The sequence below is a fragment of the Empidonax traillii genome, unplaced genomic scaffold, assembly GCF_003031625.1.
Source record: "Empidonax traillii isolate 1590-97213 ecotype Southwest subspecies unplaced genomic scaffold, ASM303162v1 scaffold1176:size335168, whole genome shotgun sequence".
Lineage (NCBI taxonomy): Eukaryota > Metazoa > Chordata > Aves > Passeriformes > Tyrannidae > Empidonax > Empidonax traillii.
In genome coordinates this window covers 124322-132597 of record NW_020956369.1, presented here as the reverse complement: position 1 = coordinate 132597, position 8276 = coordinate 124322, and the positions used below count along the sequence as shown (strand labels likewise).

The following is an 8276-nucleotide window of genomic DNA, read 5'->3' as shown; positions in this document are numbered from 1 at the left end:
AGCGTGGAAACCACTGCTCCTTTGGATTCCACCTGGGAGACTTTTTTTTCTCCTCGGAGTGTAAACGTGTGGGCAAACAGGGAGAATGGTTTAGAAAGCAGCAAGCATTGTTAAAATGCTTAAAGGAGAAGAAGATGGTATTCAGCTGAGCAGAGGGGAGAGGGAGGAGACTGTCCAACTTGGAGGGACAAGGGATTTGTTCAGGGAGCCACAGAAATATTTGTCTGGAAGCCATGGGAGAAAATGAAGAAAAGTATGCTTTACAATAAGTATCAAGACAATCTTGTATCAGGCTAGGAAATATTTTTGTTGGGAAAGCCCTGGACTTTAAAGTCTAACAGAGGTTTTCCAATAGCCAAAAACCAGATACATGCATAGAGTAATTAAAATAACATCAGATTCCCATGCAGAATGTATAGGACTGTTAGAGCAGCAAGTATTACAGAGGACTAAAAACGGGTGAGAGAAATCTCAGCTGCTGCCCCATAGTCAGCCAGCTACAGTCTCTGATCTGCAAATGTGTCAGCAGGAAAAAAATGGGGGAAATTAAATGGGTCAGTATAAAACCAATAACAAAGTAGGAGAAACACAAAATCTATGACATAAAATTAATATGTCGTTCATTTTTTTTATTGTCAAGCTCCTTTTGCAACGTGGAAATAGCTGTTTTGCTGTGGAACAGCTCAAGAAAATCTTTCTTGCACCTTCCTAAGCAGATGAACGCGATCACAAAGCCTACTTAACAATTAACAATTCTATTTTAGTAGTAGTAGTAGTAGAAGCAGCAGCAGTAATAATGGTTGTTGTGATACAGTAGCCTTGAGAGTCACGAGCTGTATCCCCTGGCCTGGTGCACATTGCACTCTACAAGCACACAGTCACAGATGGAAGAGCTTAAAACCTTGATCTCCCTTGCTTGTAAAATTCTGATTTGATTTAAAATTTGCTCTGTTCCAGCAAAGATTTATTTGTGTGCTTTTCTTTACCACTGTGAGGAATGTGACTACTCACAATGTGGAAAGCAAAGCCCATGCAGGATGAGAATCAGACAAAAGCAAGCAAGAGAGGGGAGATGGAGAATATTAGCACCCCTGAAGACTTTATGTGCCTTTACCTCTATGGAATGTGAAGCTTTATTTACTGCTGAGCCTTTCCACACTCAGAAAATACAGGTGAAGACCCAGAGCATGCTTAGATTGCTTTAAAACTTCAGATATTTGAAAATGGCAGCACAGTTTGGTTTCTTCTTTGACATCTGGTTTCTGAGCCTTGCAATGCATTTGGATCACATTTTCAGGCTTTTGCCTGCAACTGGAAGAATTAGAAATTTATTGTATTAAAAAAAAAAAAAAAAAAGAAAAAGAAAAAGAAAAAAAAAAGAAAAAGAAAAGCGAGAAAGTCATGTGATTGTGTGCTTCCAGGAGCTGAGACTTGAAGAAAAAGCCCACCCCAGACTCACAATAAAATCATGAGAATTGGAAACACCAGACTTAAGAAGCTCATCCAAGCTTTCTGCTGTGCATATGCAAAACCAGGGTGTTGTCAGGACTAGTTAGCTAATGTCATAAAGCACTCAGAAGAACAACGTTCGTTATTATTTAGGAGGAAACCAAAGTGTAAAGTGTTTTACATATAAATCTACCCTTTAGAAGAGCAACATTAAAAGCGCAAGATTGAGCTCTGGATTACTGAGGGGTAATAAAGAGGTTTTAAACACAGCCATAACTCATTCTGCATGAAAATGACTCAGCAGTGTCTTGACCAAGCTGGAAACAGGACCTCTGGAAGTGATTAGGGGTGGACTGTCTCCCAACATGCCTTCCCCCGCCAATCTGCTTGGGACGGTGGATGTGCAGAGCGGCCCAGTGAAAGGAGCCAACCCTCGAGCTGGGCAGGGAGATGGTGCCTCTGCACCTCCAGAACCTCTGTCTCAGGAGCAGAGCGAGGAATGGTGGCAGTGGCTCTGCTGGCATGACAGGTAATGCCTTGCAAAGAAGCAGGTTGTGCTGCAAACTACGTGGTGTGGCCACCCTTGTGTCCGTACTGCGGTGATTTTGGTGGTTTCAGAGGATCTGGAGCTTGGCTACGTGGACTGAACAGCCCCACTGGCAGTTGCAGCCCATTTGGTGCCCTCCTGAAGTGCCTCTGCCCGTTTGCTTTGAGGCAGAGCAATCCAGTTTGCACCACTGAGACCAGGCTGCCATGCAGGCAGCATTGGGTGAGTGGGGACAACAGGGAGATTTCCTCCAAAAGCCACTCCTCAGCTGAACCAATCCACTGCCACCCACAGCTCAGCATGGCTGGCGTAAGGGACGTCATCTCTGAGGGCAGAACTGAGCCTTCTGCAAAAAAATATTTCGGGCCAAGTATTCTTCTCCTTTGTCCACTTGTCAGTTCATTAAAATATTGCCAAGGGGGCGAGGACTTGGTGACAGCAAATGCGAGCCTGCTGACAAAAGGTTTGTTTTTCCTTTGCACCTTTTGCAGGCTCTTCAGAAGTCCCTCCTTCCCCAGACACTCCCAGCTAAGAATCACTAGTTTCAGTCCTTCGGACCAGGTCTGTGAGCAGCAGAGCTCTGTTCACTTTGATGGCAGCAGAATAATGCACACATGTTGAAATGTTCATTTCCTGGCTTTAGGAGCTGCCCCAGAGCTGGACATGCTACAAAACTGCTTGGAACCCGCTGGTCTGCTCCCCTCTCAGATGGAAGGAGAAGGGAGTGCTGTTACTTTGTTAGGAGAGAGCTCAAAACAAACAAGCCGCCACCAACTGCAGTTCATGTATATGGTTATGATTCTAAATTGCAAACAGGAGGCTACTTGGCTTTGCATAGTAAGCATTGTCTGGCAGTGGATGGGCTCCTCTGATCTCCCTGAGCCTTGGATTGCTGCTGTGAGATTGTGTCACAACTAGTCATTAATTATTTCATCAAAAGCTTATTTTTCTCATTTCCTCATCATTATTTCCACCTAGTTTCTTATAAATTGAATCCAGTTATTGGCAAGGCTTGTTGCTCCCCTAAGTGGGGTCTGGGCTTTTGCAGAGGAAAACATAGACCTTAAGAAAAAAATTTATTGTTAACATGTGTAGTTCACGTGCATATGTGTGCATACACTGAGCAAGGAATTGCTGTGTGTGTGTGTAAACATTGCCCTGACCCTCTTCTCATTTACTCTGGAAGAAAATTCCCCTTCCTTAAACCAACAGATTCCTCCTGTCTTTCCACCTGAGAATGACAAAATATTGTGGAAAAAAAGCATTGTGCAAAAAAAAAAAAAGAGGTATTGTCGTTGTCACCATGGGAATGAATAAACAAGGAAAAGCAGGAATGAAAAAGGTGAGTGCAGCTATTATCAGGAGATTCTAACTGTACCTTCCTGTCCTTGGGAGATACTTATTGTTTTTTAAAGGGCCACAGTATTCTTGGAAAAATGGAGACCCCTCCTGGTAATGCCAGCCCTGATAGGCAAGACAGGATAGATAGCACTACTCCTGGATTATCTCATTACAGCCACAGGAGATTGGGACTACCAAACCAAAGAAGTGGGGGAGGAGCAAGGCAGCCAAAAAGTCCAGAAAAGAGGCTCAGAAAGCTCTCCTGTGCCCAGTTGCTGAGATGCTAGCCAGGGGAGCAACAGAGACATCCACCGACACCTTCACCCCCTCAGAGAACAAAAGCAGCCTCACAAACACACTGCAGGCAACAGCCCGAGGCACAGAGGCTGCTGCTCAAGTGGGACAGAGGTGAGAGCAATGCCCTGGAGAGGCTCTCCAGGCACTCCCAGGAACCCAACAGCCTGGATGCTTAACCAAAACATGTTCTGTGAGACAGAAGGCTGCTGCTGCCACCCTTCCATAGCCTGAAGCTGGAGCAGCCTGGCTGCAGGGGACAGGAATTAGCAGCAATTGGCTGGACCTACGTGTATGAGTCCTCGTGGTGATGAGTCTGGTTGTTTTTGGGGAAACACGGAGCCTTTTGGGAAACACAGAGCCTTCTCCTCCCAATCTGTTCAGCATGTTGTGTGCAGAGCAGTGAGGAATGTCAGCAAGATCCCTCTGTGTGTGACTCAGCAATGGCGCCGTGATAAGCACGGTTTGTCCTGCAGCTTGTGCTTAAGAACGCAAAGATTTACCACAAGGGCTCCAACTCTTTCACAACACCAGAGGAGCAGCCACACTGGGCCAGGCCAAAGGTCCATCTAGCTCCTGCCTCCAACAGTGGGCAAAAGCAAAATGCCTGGGGGAAAGTATGGACACAGGGTAAGCACATACAATATTTCCCCTGAGTGCTCTCCCAGCCACCAACCATCTCCAGATTAGAAAATTTTGGAGCCAAGTATGTTTTTGTGTACTTGGAGCCCTGTAAACTGCCTTGGGTTGCATCCTTCAACAGTCCTTTGTGCTTTCCCTAATGCTTAGGCTCTCTCAAGACTTACTCTTTCTGATCTCTTGTTTAGATGCCCTCCAGATGCTCTTCAGTGTCTGCATGCTGGATGTACGCCCCTCTATATAATTCATCTGAGTTTTCCACCCCTTAGTCATACATGCTCCTCCTTTTTTCCCCTGTCCTTCAAACTTCACCACAGCTCATGAAGAGGATGCCTAAAGCTCGAAAGCACCTACTGGGACTGTCCCTCACTTGAAAGTTGATGCTTCCATGCTACAAACTCTCGAAAGTTTTTGGTTGCAGGGTACACATATTGTCCCGTGTTTCCTCGTCCACACTCTTTCTTTCTGACCCTTCATTTTTGCAGTTCTCTGTCCAGGCTTGGTGGCCCTCTTTGAAGTTTATCTGTTTCCCCCCCCCCCACGCCCCAAATCTCAGTGGACTATGAGAATTTCCAAAAAAATATTTGGCTTTATTTGTAGCAGAACTGTTGATTAGAAGTGATGGACCCATTTTCTGGTGCTGTCACTGTGTTGTAACCCAGGTTGGGCCATGGACTGTGTGACACTCCTGGATTAGGTGGATGAAACATACATCAGATTTCTGCAAAGTGGGAAAAAGACAAAAGTCTTTCCAGAAATCCCCATGTAATCTTTTTTTGGCTCCTGAGAAAGACCCGTTAAACTGTCTGCAAGCCTTATCAACACAGACCCCATTCTGAGGGGACACTCGGCCTCAGTAATTCAGAACTAACAGTGAAAAGACAAGTCCCTGAGATCAGTGGTTCATTCCCAGAAGCAGCAAAGTCACTTTGAGTGCTACTACAGTCAGGGGAGGAGTCAGAGTAAGAGATCACAGCTGTCCCTTTTGCTAAGGCAGTGTCCATTCTTCATCCTGGGCTTCCCAGTAATGAATCACCTCTCCAAGAAAGCCATTCCCGTGAGTTCAGTGGGTTCAAAGAGCAGCTCTTGCACCCATGGTGATGAGTCAAGTGGTTGCTCTCTATGCTTGCTGTTGGATTGTCACCAATGCTGACATGCAGACCCCACTGTTGCTCTGCATGGGGAAAAATTTACAGGAGCTTTCTCACTAGGGCTACCAGCTTTGAAATGTCACCTTCTTCCATCTGGGGAAGATGAACTAATCTGGTGAAACAAAGGAAGGCTCTTATTCCTCTCACCCCTCCTTCCTTGGTGAAGGGAAGGAGGTCACGTAAGGTCATATGATTTTTCTTATCCTTTCCTCATCAGAGTAAAGGATTGAGCTTTATGGGCTCTGGGCAAGGTTTTTCCCATCTACATGTTTCACAGATGTTCCTTACAAAGAGTTAATTTCTTGTCTGGCCTCTAATTTTGAAGGTTAAAGTCCATTGCTCACAGAAATGGTACACTGTGGGCAGAATTCTTGTAAACATCTCCACATTCCCCTGCACTGATAGGAAGGTGCAGAGATCATGTCCACATATCTTCAGGAAGCATGTTTGAAAGCCCACCAGCCTGAGGCTTCTCCCAGCCAGGAGGAGTGCATCGTTTCAAGCAGTGTTCTGGTGAGCTCCTGAGTGGTGCCCTGCCAGAGGAAGAGCAAACAGTGAGGCAAGCTTGGTCTTGCTGCACATGCAAGGAAGGAGAGGATGTAGGAAAGCGTGTGGCTTAACCCTTGGGTGCTCATCACAAAGACTCGGCACAGGAGCCGTGGAAACACTTCTGCCAAGTCAAACCTCTGCCAAGTATTGCTCACCTCTGCAAGTGGCTCGGGGAGGGTCTGTACTCTAACCCTGCAACACACCACGACTCCAAAAACCATGGGCTGCAAACTGGTCCAAAACTGGAATTAGCTCCTGCCCTAGAAGGAGCACACAAAGCACAGAGGAAAGCTATTATCAGCATAAACAGAGTCTTATTTGGCTTTGCCTTTGTTGCCCGTTTGTGTCTGGTGTGAAGGCATTGTCCTGCAACTCACAGCAGGCACACACAGTCATGACACTATCAAAGCAGAAGGAGATGTTGTCATTCTCCACTGGAATTAGAAATCTTGCCAGGAGGAGGAAAGAATATTTTTAAATACGGTGTTGCTACATTCCCATGACTCCACGGAGCAGGAAAGTATTTTAAGAATTCTTACTTAACATCTTTGTCAGTGTATAGGCAAAATAAGATGCTTTTATAGCTAAGGTTTATCTGTGTAAAAATATGGGGATAAAAAAGGATAAAAACCCCAGCTACTGCAAATATGTAAATCAGCCTTTGTTTGGAAATGTTTTGCTCAGTCAGGGCAAAAATGTTATGTATTACCTCCACCCACACTTTTATTCTACCTATTCTTATAAATCATTTGTGCATTTAAAACGATATTAAATATTTTTAATAGTTGCTATATAGAGACTGAATACTTAGGGGAGGGATTTTTTTTCCCTAACATCTAACACACCAAGGTTGTGCCCTGGATAGTAGCCAAGACATCTGCTCCCAAATAAATATTAATGCTACACCTCAGCATGCACCCTCTGATAGTTGTCAGGACTGTAATTCACAACGCACATCTCACCAAGAGATTTTCCTGCACAGCACTCCAAAGCTCTAACAAGCTTTGAGCAGACGACAAAACAGTCTGGCAAGCTGGCAGTGACAGCAAAAATGGACATTTTTGCAGCAAACCCAGAGATTTATACAATGTCTTCCAGAAGAGCAATACATTATGGGAACACCACACATCTGCATAATTGCACTCTACATGATGCCATCTAATCCATACAGCCCACTGTGCTGGAATATGTGCACTGATCCCCTAAGGTACACTGGGCTCCATTTAAAACATATTAGCACTAATCATAGCATCTTCTCACATTTCCTATGCAAGAATAAACAGCAGAAGGAATTAATTGCTCTCCCCTCCTCCCCCATGCACTATACAGCACATCGTGTCCCACTCACAGCAGACCTGAGGCTCAGCACGACACAGGTTATCTCCTTATGGAGGTAACAGCACTATACACAGCCCATGGATTTAATTTTCCACAATCTGTCTGGTTTAATGGTAATTAGTCCCTTTAAGAGCTTTATACTGAAACATGGACACCCCTAGACCATCCTAGCTCAGGCAAGCTGTTGTTATAGGGCCAATGCCAGCAGCCTGTCTCAGAAACCCCTTTGGTCACAGACCCTTTTTCTCTGGTTGCTCATCCTCCTTCTGTTCCATCAGATGTACTTAGGACACTTCAGAGCTCCAGCTCAGAGCTGTGAGCTGCCACCAAAGGGCAAATGCAACAGCAGTGGCAGAGCCTCTGCCACATTTCGGTTCCAGATCTCAGCCACAGCAGGTGCATGAGCTGCAGGAGCCCACGGGTGCCTCACACCCACAGCACACACTGAGCCACGAGGCTGAGCTGGAGCTGCAGCTCTGCAGCTTCTCTCAGTGTTGGCACCAACTCACCAAACTGAGCTCTGAGTTGTTCACACTAAAGAGCAACAGGGTCTCTCCTTCCCTCTTGCCTGTCTGTCTCGTGGAGTCCAGCGGCATCTGCACGTGGGATGGTGGGGAAGGTAAGGGAGGTATAAATTAGCCAAAAGTTAGAGCTGGGTTGGGAAAGGCACACAGAAAACAGAAAGCTAAAGGGACCTGATGGTGCCAGTGCTGTTTCTGAGATAACTCATTTGAAAGCAAAAGGGGAATAGTATATTTAAACTGAGGCAGAATTACACAATGGGGAGGGGCTGGGACACTACCCAGTTGACAGAGTCAGCAATAGAAGAGAGCCTTAGTCATGCATCAAGAGAGGAACTGGATACGTTTTTGGAAGCAGAGCAAACTGAGGCATAGATTCACTGGCCAAGGTTAAATGAGTTGGAAAAGAAAGTGATTTATATGTGCTGGGCTGATAAGGGCAGGTCT

The 8276-nt window shown here is 45.6% G+C and overlaps 1 long non-coding RNA gene across 2 annotated transcripts; it reads right to left on the bottom strand.

Annotated features, from left to right (window-relative positions):
* Nucleotides 1-631: 631 nt before the first annotated feature.
* LOC114069069 lies at nucleotides 632-8023 on the bottom strand. Of its 2 annotated transcripts, XR_003573718.1 has the most exons (4): nucleotides 8004-8022; nucleotides 7818-7904; nucleotides 4135-4238; nucleotides 632-1311 (listed from the first exon to the last, which is right to left on the bottom strand). It is a non-coding gene; the product is annotated as an uncharacterized LOC114069069 (long non-coding RNA). The 2 variants fall into 2 exon arrangements; XR_003573717.1 differs by having other exon boundaries at nucleotides 7818-8023.
* Between the last annotated feature and the right edge of the window lie 253 nt (nucleotides 8024-8276).